The sequence below is a fragment of the Chiloscyllium plagiosum genome, unplaced genomic scaffold (genome assembly GCF_037043375.1).
Source record: "Chiloscyllium plagiosum isolate Xiang-an unplaced genomic scaffold, Cpla_swu_hap1 HiC_scaffold_4, whole genome shotgun sequence".
Taxonomy (NCBI): domain Eukaryota; kingdom Metazoa; phylum Chordata; class Chondrichthyes; order Orectolobiformes; family Hemiscylliidae; genus Chiloscyllium; species Chiloscyllium plagiosum.
The window spans coordinates 96,003,949-96,017,981 of NW_028270142.1; positions in this window are offsets into that span (position 1 = coordinate 96,003,949).

Consider the following 14,033-nt stretch of genomic DNA (forward strand, 5'->3'; position numbering starts at 1 on the left):
TCATGATATATTATGTTGAGTTTGAACAAATAAACATCTGTTACTTATTTCGATTTACAAGTGATTAACATGCAATCAGTGAAATAGATTTTGCACAGGGGATGTTAAAACTGCATGCTTGCGTTATTACACAGTGTATATTGCCAACATAGCATATTGCAGATGGAGGATTTCTTAAATTCCAATGAGTTATCGTTACATATAGAAGTTCCTGACACGATAGTTACCGATTACTATTTGTTAACAGTTAAAATGTGTTGTTATACATGGTTACCTGTATCTAACAGATGTACTGTGTTACATGTCTGTTTTCAATTGATTAATATGAAATATGTGTATTTAGACTATAATGCTTATACTTCTAGAGACACATTGGATGGAAAAAACATTGCAGGTCATTTTGCTATAACGCGCTATCTGTCAATATAAATTTGCTGTGACGCGAATTGGGGATATTGTTTCAAAACTACAAACTTTTAAAACCCATTTTGGCTGTTAAGCAATTACATCACCAACACTTTAAACACTGTTTCTGAAGTGTGATTTTTCCTATAAAATGGTGTTGCACAAAAACACAACCATCGCATTATAAAGATCTGACAAGATATTCTTTCTTGCTCACATCAATCCTTTTGTATTGCTTCAGTGGAGGTCTCTACTATCAACCTGGAACTGGCACCAGTTCATCTTGGATTGTCCTTGTCATCAAAATACAATAAGAGTTTCCTGCACGGCCTGATGGTCAGGCCACAACGATGGAGGTTATGGCAGAAGGCTGTGGCCAAACTAGCCGAACCATCTTTTCCAGATGATGAACAAAACCAGAGGCTGTTCCTAGTGTTTTCCTTCTTCAGTGTATGTCAAAAACCCTTCCCAGAAACCACCTGGTAACAAAAACATCCAGTTTCCTTTTCTGATAGGTTTTCAGGTTCCAAGTGTCACAATCATGTAGGAGAGTCAAGGATACTTTTGCACTGTGAAACTTAATGTTTGTTTTACAGGAAATTTTTGTAATATTCCAGATCTTTTTCAGTTGGTTGAAAGCTGATTCTTTTTACCTAGTCTTAGAATGACCTCTTTGTTAATGTCTCCCGATGTATACATGCTCGCATTCTCTCCACAGATGCTGCCAGACCTGCTGAGATTTTCCAGCAATTTCTATTTTCCTTTCTGATTTCTAGCATCCTCAGTTCTTTTGGCTTTTTTGCTTAGTGTTTCTCCCGACATGTAAATGGCCCAGCCCAGCCCAGATATAAGAAAGACCCCCATGGCAAATTTGTTTCGATTGACATAAACATCTCAGGCTGAACTTGCCACCATATTTGATAAAATTAAGTGGGTGGCCATCCCATGACCTTCTTGCACAACCCTGACCTATCTCCCATCATCCAATTGGTAGGGAAAGTGTCAGGCATCAGGTTCACTATTAAGGGCCTCATTCCACTTCTGCCACTAATCCAAATACTGCCAAGGAAAGTAAAGGCAAGGTAGGCAGCCTTACAGCTCTTGCTGTGCAGGGCAGCTATTGGCAGGAAGAGTTGGTTACCTAATTTGAGGGATCCCTCTCTGCCTATTGGAGGCAACCCTCAAGAATATCGACTTCCCTCTGACACTACCACTGGCCTCTCAAACCCAGTCTGCACAGCCCTCCCCCTCCTCAATGGGGTCTGACAGCCTGGCCTGGTCAAAGTCCCAGATTTACCTTTAAGTCATGGTAAATGAGTCATGGTAAATGAGTCATGGTGGCTCAGTGGTTAGCATTGCAGCCTCACAGCACCAGGGACCTGGTTCCATTCCCGCCTCACTGTCTATGTGAGGTTTGCACATTATTACCATGTTTGCATGGGTTTCCTTCAGGTGCTCTGGTTTCCTCCCACAGTCCAAAGATGTGCAGGTCAGATGAATTGGCCATGCTCAATTGCCTATAGTGTTAGGTGGATTAGTCAGGGGTAAGCATAAGGTTGGGGAATGGGTCTGGGTGGGTTGCTTTTCGGAGAGTTGGTGTGAGCTTGTTGGGCCAAAGGGCCTGTTTCCATACTGTAAGGAATCCAATCTAAGTCAGGGTTCCATCAGACTTCTTCTCAGGCACCGCCTGTAGTACCAGCTGTGACTGCTATTTAATCCTGATGCTGCTGGGACTAGGCTGAAAACATACTGTGTGGCTACTCTCTGAGATGGGACTACTCCTAGCTGGAGGCCTAAGTCCCACTATAAGAATGGCTATTAAACAGAATATTGCTAGGGATCAACAGGATTTGGCTGAGTGTGTTGATGACTGTGTTTTTTAGTTGGGAAGGACAGGCAATATGACACACACAAATTCTAATCTCCATTATTTGTTGTTGGCTTCTGTCATTGTGCTTTTCGTTTTCTTGATGTCTATGCTGAGTTCCACTCTTTCAGCCGGCTTGCTGTTTTAAGTTAATGAGCTGTTGTAACCCTTTTACACTGTTTGGCAGGGCAGCAATATCATCAGCAAATAGAACATGGAAAGTACAGCACAAGAACAGACCCTTCAGTCCACTATGTCTGTGCCAACCATGATGTCATTCTAAACAAATCCCATCTGCCTGTACACGGTCCATTCCCCTCTATTCTTGGCCTGTTCATGTGTCTGTTCAAATGCCTCTTAAACATTGTTATCATGGCTGCTTCTACCACCTCTCCTGACAGCGTGTTCCAACCATCTACTACCTGCTGTGTAAACAAAACTCGTCTCACGTATCACCTTTAAACTCTTCCCCCTCTCACCCTAAACATATGCCCCCAGTATTTGCAGGCAACACCACCAACCTCCCCAACACTTTCTCCAATGCCTCAACACCCCGTCCATAGGGTGGTGGCCTGAACTGTACACAGCACTCCAAATGTGGCCCAAACAAAGTCCCATGCATTGGCTTTCTAAACCACTTCAAATAATCCCTCATCCTGGGCTGGAGGCATATTCAACTGTAACCAATAGATATGAGCTGGATTTATTGATTCCTGACTAGAATGTATATTGCAGGGTGTAGCAACAAATCTGTAAGTTGTCCATCACGGAGCCACTGCTACCCAAAATTATCCTCAGTTGATTTTGTTAATGCTCAGTCAATGATAACAACAGAAAAAAGAGATGGAAATACGTATTCTCACTAAACCCCAGTACAGAGAATGAGTTACTCTGCCCTAACATTGCATCTGAAATTCTAATAGATCTTCTCAATAGGTACAACCAAGCTTGATGGGATGCCTTATGAAGTGAGTGAAGCTTGCTGGTCTTGGTGATGTCAATAAATACTGGAGAAAAGTAAAGTCAGAGAGCTACAATTTGATGCTCTTGGCCATTCTGGTAAAAAAAAACCCTGATTTCAGAGGTCTCAAAGATGAGTTCTGCTTAGACATTGGTAGGAGAAGCCTGTTTACTTGAAATATATTTAATAGTCATTGAAATTTTCCACTCTGACTTTATTTTGAAAGCAAGTTTAACTTGATGAAGCATTATTTATCTCTGAAAAGTCCGACACCAGACTTGCAAATATTCCCTTCCACACAAGTATTACTGTGAACCTTTAGGTTATGTGAATAGATTTGTGTTTCCTTTCTTCCATAAATGTTTTTGCTGTGCACTGTTTATTGGATACAAATCTAGTCGCCTGTTTTAGTCTTTTGTATATTCTGTTCCACCCAATTTAGATGAAGGAAACGCAGGAGAGTGGGAGACTGTGCCTGAACATCTGAGAAAGGCGTTTATTTACATAACACTCTTCACAACCACAGGCCGTGATATATTGTTCTTTGTTCTTTGTTCTTTTCAACTCAAACTACTTTGCAGCCAATGAAGTTCTTTCTTTGAGGTGAAGTTACTATTACAATATAAGAAAAGAAATGCAGCAGAGTTGTGAGACAGAAAGATAATCCATTTTTGTGATGTTGTTTGAAGGATAAATATTGAACAGAATACTGAGAATAACCCTGCTACTTCAATCAAAAGTAATGTCATAAGATCTCTCAGCTTCACCCAAGAGGGCAGACAAAGTCTCAGTTTAATATTGCAACTGAAAGTTGTACCTCCAGTAACGCAGCACTCCTTCAGTATGACACTGTGTGTGCTTCTGTCCTTGATCTCATGACCCAAAAATCAGAGTGCTCCCAATTGAGCCACAGTTGATATTATATCCTTCAGTCACTTTTCTGAAAGTACAGAGTCATAACAAGAGCAATTTGCCAGTAAGGCAAGTACTAGATTTATCTTTTGAAGACAGTGCCTGAGTGCATGACTTCTCCTCAGAAAGTTCACTTATTTGAAACTTTAATTGGTACGTTCTGCAGGATTTTGGCAACCACTGTCTATTTATTGAAGCGCCTGACTTTTTTTTTACATTAGATTACATTACAGTGTGGAAACAGACCCTTTGGCCCAACAAGTCCACACCGACCCGCTGAAGCGCAACCCACCCATACCCCTACATTTACCTAACACTATGGGCAATTTAGCATGGCCAATTCATCTGACCTGCACATCTTTGGACTGTGGGAGGAAACCGGACTTATTACTGGAAAGCTAGAAACATATGGCAGTTGTCACAGGGTTCACATTTTTAAACTGTGTTTGGGTTCCCACTATTGTCCTCCTCCTGTTGAGGTGATTAAACTTATGTAGGGACTGAACTTGTGTGCTTGATATGGCTCGGCTGATAGCGGAGTCTTCTCGGATGACTGGGTATGGTGGGAAACTGAATTAATGTGGGAGGTAAAAATTCATTTTCTTGGTAGTGGCTGAAAATTTTGCAATGATGTTCTCACAATCTTTCAGGTGGGTTGGCTTTCCCAAACTTTACCTATTTTACATTCAGCAACTTGCCATGAATACTCATTAACACTTCAGGTCACAGGAATTAAATTCATGGGCACAATCTGGTGAGCCAAAAATGGTGTACAGATGTTGATAATCCTGGCCTTAGGAATGAGATTTGCACTTGGCGACGTCTTCCTCTAATCTCTGATCAGTACAGACTTCTTTCATTACTTGGCACCTTAACAACCAAGCTTTTTTTGTGCACTTACAGTGTAAGAGGTGAAGTCTCTTTCTGTGAGAAGTCTTGGTCATACGTTGTCTTACTCATAGTACTTGAACTCTTATGGTGGATGAGGTGAAGCCTCACCAAGTCAAGCAGCTCATGACAAGTCTCATTCATGTGCTGTCTCACTTGACGTTCTTAATTATTTACAGGTTAAGTGGAGAAGCTTCATTGGAACCACTAGCATTCTTAAGTGAGGCCACCACACTGATGCCAGCTAACCTGACCACATCAGCTAAGCAGGACTCACCTGAAAAGGAGACTGAAGTGGATGCTAAAATGAAAAAGCTGTTCTCCTGAAAAAGGGGCCCAACATAAGAGATTCACAAAAAAGTCAAAAGGAAAAGTAGGGAATGGAACCCAAAGGACATGATTGTCAGGGGATCTGGAAGGATCTTGGCATTTGGAGGAAGCAAACTAGAATGCAGAGAGAAGAGTGATAATGATAGAGACAAGAGGGAAAAGGAAGGCTGAAAGTTGCATAGAAGGATGGTGAACACAATGGGGTAGTTAGGTGTGGTTTGGGAGGGGCAATGAGCAAGTGAATTGAGTAATGGTTGGTTGGAGGCAAACAGTGGACACAGAAGTTTGAATGGCAATCGGATCCAAGGGAAGCATAGGAATATCGAGAGAGAGATACTGATAGAGCCGATAGACATGAGGTGGGGAAGGGGAAGGTGATGGGGAGTTGAAGAAGGATTGAGAGAACACCAGAGGAAAGGAGAAGGTAATCCACAGATTTGGTTGGAAAAGTGTACTTTAGAGCGGGAAGGTGGAGGGTGAACAACTCAGTGGAAACATTTATGACTATTATCTATCTCTAAATCAGTTTTTGAATTAAGTCTACATCTGCTACCATCAACAAAGTACAGTATGGTGTGTATGGGTAGATACCTATGGGTTGCACGTCTTAAAGTCAACTTTTGTGACTGTTTCTTTGTGCCACACACGCCTTTAAAGAAAAGCTATCTGATGTGTACATTCTCTGAGTGGTGATGAAAGATCATTGAGTGGATAGTGAATGATCTGCTGAGTCCTTTCAGGTTTTTAAGTCATGCAAGCCAAATTTCCATCCATTGACTCCATCTACTCTTCTCACTGCCTTGGAAAGGCAGCCAACAGAATCAAAGACCCCTCACATCCAGATTGTAATTTCTTCCAAATTCTTCCATCAGGCAGAAGATATAAAAGCCTTAAAACACATATCAACAGATTCAAAAACAGCTTCTTCTCCCCTGAATGGACCTCTCAAATTTTAAAATTAATGTTCATCTTGCTCTTTGCGCACTTTCTGCAGTAATATTGTATTCCTCACGTTGTTTTATTACCCTTACGCACTTTGAATGGTATGATCTGGATGGGTATATGAATACAAAGGGTTTAGAGGGATATGAGCCAAGTGATGGCAAATGGGACTAGATTAGGTTAGGAGATCTGGTCGGCATGGACGAGTTGGACTGAAGGGTCTGTTTCCATGCTGTACATCTCTATGACTCACTGCCTATATTGCACACCAAACAAAACTTTTCACTGTACCTAGGTACATGCGACAATAATAAATCAAATAAAAGACAAGATATGAGACGCAGTGCCACTGTGGTGCTAGTGGTGCTAAGCTGCTGGCTGCACTGAAGTGGCAAACATAGATTGCACATGAGGTAGCATGTGCACAGGCAAATTGTATGTGTATATCAGTCCTGTGCAATGACAAAAGTACAATTCTAACTCACACACTGCGTAGCATAGAGTAGACAATGGTACATACCCTAATGGAGTGCATCAGATCATTTATCCTCTAGTCACACAGGAGCCAGGTTCTCTTGAGCTACCTCTGTACAGTTGCCTTCCTCAGCGAGAATGGCATCTTGTTGCCATCTATAGGGAATAGAAATTCCTTCCTCTCCTAGACAACCTTCCGGAGAACTTCTAGGGAGTTGGAACTAAATCATGTGCTGCTTTCTTGCTAGGTTCCTGAAATCTCCAGGGGTGGGTGAGGGTGATGGGCAGAGGTTAAGTGTGGCTCCTGAGTTTCAGAGAGTCAAGTGCTATCTGGGTGTCTTTTAACTAAGACATTTGGAAGTTGGAACTCAGAAGGCCCTGGCAGAAGGCCTGAAGAGCTGCCCATAAAATTTGACATTTAACCCACACGTCGACATGTAATGAGCTGAGAAGACCGTAATTGTATGAGAAAATGTGACAAGTCTCTGAGCAGACGTGCCTCCTGCTTTTTGGCCTGCCTCTAGCCTTAGTCTCAAATAAACAAGATTCTGCCTGCTATTGCTGACTATCACTTCTTACCACTTTCTTCATGCCCTTTCTCCAACTTCAGGCAAGTAGGGCATCTGTACTTGGCTCCAAGTCCTGCAGCATTGCTCAATGACTTTATCAGCAGATCAAGGTGCCTTTCTGTGATTGGTGTCCTTACTCTGCCAGCTTGATGAATTGCATACTTTTTTTTATTCTTGTCACAACAGCTTCCTCCTTGGCGCAATCGCATTAAAAATGATTTACCAGGAGATATAACTTCTCAGCAACAACTTGATTATAAGTCATAGGCTGCTGCACCACTCAAAACTCCACAGCAAGTAGAAAAATATAGGCTTCAGAAATTCTGCATCTGTATCCTGTTTCCTGGCTCCACAATACACACACAAACATGATCAATTCCCAGTCATTTTTTAATTCAAAAAACAGAAAATATGTCAGAAATCTTCATTCCACCACAATGGCCTATAAGTAGCTCGCTTGAGTTTTATTCTTTAGTGCAATGCATTTCCCTTGAATTTATTCATTACCCTCAAGATAAAGAAATAAAGGATCATTCATTTAAAAGAAAGAAAATTACATAAGAAGTTGCTAGAGACTAAAAGGAGAAAGGCATTAAGATATAAAGGGAACAAAGGGGAGAAGGTGAAAAAATAGAAGGGTGAAGATAAATTATGAAATCAAATTATTAATACAATATAGCAGAGGATCAGACTCTTTGGCCCACCAAGTCTGCACCAATTCCTAACCCTTATTTAGACCAGTTACTTATTGCCCATACGCTGTTTCGATCTCTCTGTTTGCCTCCCATTCTATTAAGATATACCATAAATGTTGTTACTGTGCCTGCTTCACACCTCCACTGGCAGTGTATTCCAGGCACCCACCCCTTCTGTGTAAAATTCTTCCCCACATTTCTCACCTAAACGTTCCCCCTCTTACCTTAACCTGTGACCTCTCGTAGCTGACCTAACCATCTGGGAAAAAGCCTCTGACTGTCCACCCTCTCCATGCCTCTCATAATTTTGTTGACATCTATCAGGTTGCCCCTTAGCCTTCTTCTTCTCAGTAAAAACGATCCGATTTTATCCAATCTCTCCTCATAACGAAAACCCTCCAAAACCAGGCAATCCGTGAAACCTTTTCCTCTGCACCCTCTTCAAAGTATCACATCCTTCTGGCCATGTGGCAACCAAAAATGCGGCCTAACTAAAGTTTTATACAGCTCTAACATACCTTGCCAATGTTTATATTTGATGTATTGGCTAATGAAGACAGACGTGTTGCATGTCTTCTTGATCAATTTATCTACATATGTTTAGGAGTAAGTGACGACTGCAAATGCTGGAGATCAGAGTCGAAAAGTGTGGTGCTGAAAAAGCACAGCAGGTCAGGGAGCATTCAAGGAGCAGGAGAATCGACATTTCAGCTTAGGCCCTTCATCAGGAATGAAGCCCTTCATCAACCCTAGAGCTTGGTTGGCTTTGGTTATAGACTTATTGCCCTGTGTCATAACATTTGGTGATACTTTTACTCCAAAACACCATAGCTCCAACTTATTTGCGCCTCCATTCAGTTCTTTATTTTCCAAATACCATGCGATTTTGTTGTTTCTTATTGCAAAATACAATAGCTCAAGGATATTTATTTAGAAGCTAGGTTACTAATTAAATGCCACGTCTGCTGGTTCATTAATGTCTCCTTGCAATTTGTTGCAGTTCTTTTATGGTGTTGGTTATATTTCCCTCCTCCAAATTGGTGTTATCCACAAAAATAGAAATTTTGATTTTGATTCCAATGTATAATCTGTTAATATAAATTGTGGGTAGCAGTTGTGCCAGCAATGATCCGAATGGAATCTCACTGCCAACAATGATCCTAATGGTAACCCACTGCCAGCAATGATCCTGATGGTAACCCACTGCCAGCAATGATCCTAATGGTGTCCCCACTGCCAAAAATTATCCTAATGGTGCCTCACTGCCAGCGGTGATTCTAATGGTATCCCACTGCCAGTGATGATTCTAATGCTCTCCCACTGCCGGCATTGATTCTAATGGTATCCCACCGCCAGCAATGATCCTAATGGTGTCCCACTGCCAGCAATGATCCTAATGGTATCCCACTGCCAACAATGATCCTAATGGTGTCCCACTGCCAGCAATGATCCTAATGGCATCCCAATACCAGCAATGATCCTGATGGTATCCCACTGCCAACAATGATCCTAATGGTATCCACTACCAACAATGATCCTGATGGTAAACAACTGCCAGCAATGATCCTGATGGTATCCCATTGTCAGCAATGATACTAATGGTATTCCACTGCCAGCAATGATCCTAATGAGGTACCACTGCCAGCAATGATCCTAATGGTATCACACTGCCAGCAATGATCCTAATGGTGTACCACTGCCAGCAATGATCCTAATGGAATCCCACTGCCAGCAATGATCCTAATGGTATCCCACTGCCAGCAATGATCCTAATGGTATCACACTGCCAGCAATGATCCTAATGGTGTACCACTGCCAGCAATGATCCTAATGGAATCCCACTGCCAGCAATGATTCTAATGGTATCCCACTGACAGCAATGATCCTAATGGAATCCCACTGCCAACGATGATCTTAATAGTCTCCCTCTGCCGGCAATGATTCTAATCCGGGTGGCACGGTGGCACAGTGGTTAGCACTGCTGTCTCACAGTACCAGAGACCCGGATTCAATTCCCACCTCAGGAAACTGTCTATGTGGAGTTTGCACAGTCTCCCCGTGTCTGCGTGGGTTTCCTCCGGGTGCACCGGTTTCCTCCCACAGTCCAAAAATGTGCAGGGTAGGTGAATTAGCCATGCTAAATTGCCCGTAGTGTTAGGTGAAGGGCTAAATGTAGGGGAATGGGTCTGGGTGGGTTGCTCTTCAGAGGGTCAGTGTCGACTTGTTGGGCCGAAGTACCTGTTTCCACACAGTAAGTAATCTAACCTAATGGTGTCCCACTGCCAGCAATGATCCCAATGGTAACCCACTACCAGCAATGATTCTAATGGTATCCCACTGCCAGCAATGATCCTAATGGTGTCCCACCGCCAAATATTATCCTAATGGTGCCTCACTGCCAGCGATGATTCTAATGGTATCCCACTGCCGGCATTGATTCTAATGGTATCCCACTGGCAGCAATGATCCTAATGGAATCCCACTGTCAGCAATGATCCTAATGGTATCCCACTGCCAACAATGATCCTGATGGTAACCCACTGCCAACAATGATCTTAATGGTCTGCCACTGCCAGCAATGTTCCTAATGATAACCTTCTTCCAGCAATGATCCAAATTGTATCCCCTTGCCAGCAATGATCCTAATGGTATCCCACTGCCAGCAATGATCCTAATGGTATCCCACTGCCAACAATGATCCTAATGGTGTCCCACTGCCAGCAATGATCCTAATGGTCTCCCATTGCCAGCAATGATCCTAATGGTCTCCCACTGCCAGCAAAGATCCCAATGGTATTCCACTGCCAACAATGATCCTAATGGTATCCCACTGCCAACAATGATCCTAATGGTGTCCCACTGCCAACAATGATTCTAATGGTGTCTCACTGCCAGCAATGATTCTAATGGTGTCCCACTGTCAACAATGATCCTAATGGTGTCCCACTGCCAACAATGATTCTAATGGTATCCTGCTGCCAGCAATGATCCTATGGAATTCCACTGCCAACAATGATCTTAATAGTCTACCACTGCTGGCAATGATTCTAATCTGGGTAGCAGAGTGGCACAGTGGTTAGCACTGCTGCCTCACAGTGCCAGAGACCCAGATTCAATTCCCACCTCAGGCAACTGGCTGCACATTCTCCCCGTGTCTGCGTGGGTTTCCTCCGGGTGCTCCGGTTTCCTCCCACAGTCCAAAAATGTGCAGGTTTGATGAATTGGACATGCTAAATTGCCCATAGTGTTTGGTGACGGGGTAAATGTAGGGGAATGGGTCTGGGTGGGTTGCTCTTCGGAGGGTCGGTGTGGACTTGTTGGGCCGAAGGACCTGTTTCCACACAGTAAGTAATCTAATCTAATGGTGTCCCACTGCCAGCAATGATCCTAATGGTGCCCCACTGCCAACAATGATCCTGATGGTATCCCACTGCCAGCAATGATCCGAATGGTATCCCATTGCCAGCAATGATACTAATGGTATCCCACTGCATGCAATGGTCCTAATGGTATCCCCTTGCTAACAATGATCCTAATGGTCTCCTATTGCCAGCAATATTACTAATGGTATCCCACTGCCAACAATGATCCTAATGGTATCCCACTGCCAACAATGATCCTAATGGTATCCCACAGCCAGTAATGATTCCAATGGTATACTACTGCCAGCAATGATCCTAATGGTAACCTTCTGCCAGCAATGATCCTAATGGTAACCCTTGCCAACAATGATCCTAATGTTGTCCCATTGCCAGCAATAATCCTAATGTTGTCCCACTGCCAGAAATGATTCTAATGGTCTCCCACTGTAAGCAATGATCCTAATGGTGTCCCACTGCCAACAATGATCCTAATGGTAACCCACTGCCAGCAATGATCCTAATCGTAACCTTCTGCTAACAATGATCCTAATGGTATCCCACTGCAAGCAATGATCCTAATGGTGTCCCATTGCCAGCAATAATCCTAATGGTATCCCACTGCCAACAATGATCCTAATGGTATTCCACTGCCAGCAATGATCCTAATGGTAACCTTCTGCCAGCAATGATCCTAATGGTAACCCTTGCCAACAATGATTATAATGTTGTCCCATTGCCAGCAATAATCCTAATATTGTCCCACTGCCAGAAATGATTCTAATGGTCTCCCACTGCTAGCAATGATTCTAATGGCAGCCCACTGTAAACAATGATCCTAATGGTGTCCCACTGCCAACAATGATCCTGATGGTAACCCACTGCCAGCAATGATCCTGATGGTATCCCACTACCAGCAATGATTCCAATGGTGTCCCACTGCCAGCAATGATCCTAGTGGTATCCCACTGCCAACAATGATTCTAATGGTGTCCCATTGCCAGTAATGATCCTAACGGTCTCCCATTGCCAGCAATGATACGAATGGTATCCCACTGCCAACAATGATCCTAATGGTGTCCCACTGCCAACACTGATCCTAATGGTATCCCACTGCCAGCAATGATTCCAATGGTATCCCAATGCCAACAATGATCCTAATGGTAACCCACTGCCAGCAATGATCCTAATTGTAACCTTCTGCTAACAATGATCCTAATGGCATCCCACTGCCAGCAATGATCCTAATGGTATCCCATTGCCAACAATGATCCTAATGGTATCCCACTGCCAGCAATGATTCCAATGATATCCCACTGCCAGCAATGATCCTAATGGTAACCTTCTGCCAGCAATGATCCTAATGGTAACCCTCTGCCAACAATGATCCTAATGGTGTCCCATTGCCAGCAATGATCCTAATGGTTTCCCACTGCCAACAATGATCCTAATGGTATCCCACTGCCAGCAATGATTCCAATGATATCCCACTGCCAGCAATGATCCTAATGGTAACCTTCTGCCAGCAATGATCCTAATGGTAACCCTCTGCCAACAATGATCCTAATGTTGTCCCATTGCCAGCAATAATCCTAATGTTGACCCACTGCCAGCAATGATCCTCATGGTATCCCACTGCCAGCAATGAATCCAATGATTCCAAGGCTTTCTATAGGTATGGAAATGTGTTGCTGGAAAAACGCAGCAGGTCAGGCAGCATCTAGGGAACAGGAGAATCGACGTTTCGGGCATTAGCCCTTCTTCAGGAATCTGTCAGGAATAAAAGAATGACTAGGGTAGGAATAGGTCCAGTCAAGGATAGTAGTGGGAAGTTGCGTGTGGAGGCTGAAGAGATTGGAGAGACACTGAATGAATACTTTTCGTCAGTATTCAATCAGGAACAGGACATTGTTGTCAATGTGAGTACTGAGTCACAATTAAGTAGAATGGATGGCTTTGAGGTATGTAGAGAAGAGGTGTTGGAAATTCTGGAAAGGGTGAAAATAGATACGTCCCCTGGGCCTGATGGCATTTATCCTAGGATTCTCTGGGAAGCAAGGGAAGAGATTGCAGAGCCATTGGCCTTGATTTTTATGTCCTCGTTGTCTACAGGAGTAGTGCCAGAAGATTGGAGGCTAGCAAATGTGGTTCCCTTGTTCAAGAAGGGGAGTAGGGATAACCCTAGTAACTATAGGCCGGTGAGTCTCACTTCTGTTGTGGGCAAAATCTTAGAGAGAATTGTAAGGGATAGGATTTATGAACATCTGGATAGGAATAATGTGATCAAGGATAGTCAGCATGGTTTTGTGAAGGGCAGGTCGTGCCTCACAAACCTTATTGAATTCTTTGAGAAGGTGACTAAGGAGGTGGACGAGGGGAAAGCAGTAGATGTGGTGTATATGGATTTTAGTAAGGCGTTTGATAAGGTTCCCCATGGTAGACTACTGCAAAAAATACGGAGGTATGGCATTGAGGGTGAGTTGGAGGTTTGGATTAGGAGTTGGCTGGCTGGAAGAAGACAGAGGGTAGTAGTTGATGGCAAAGGTTCATCTTGGAGTGCCGTCACTAGCGGTGTTCCGCAAGGATCTGTTTTGGGACCATTGCTGTTTGTCATTTTTATAAATGACCTGG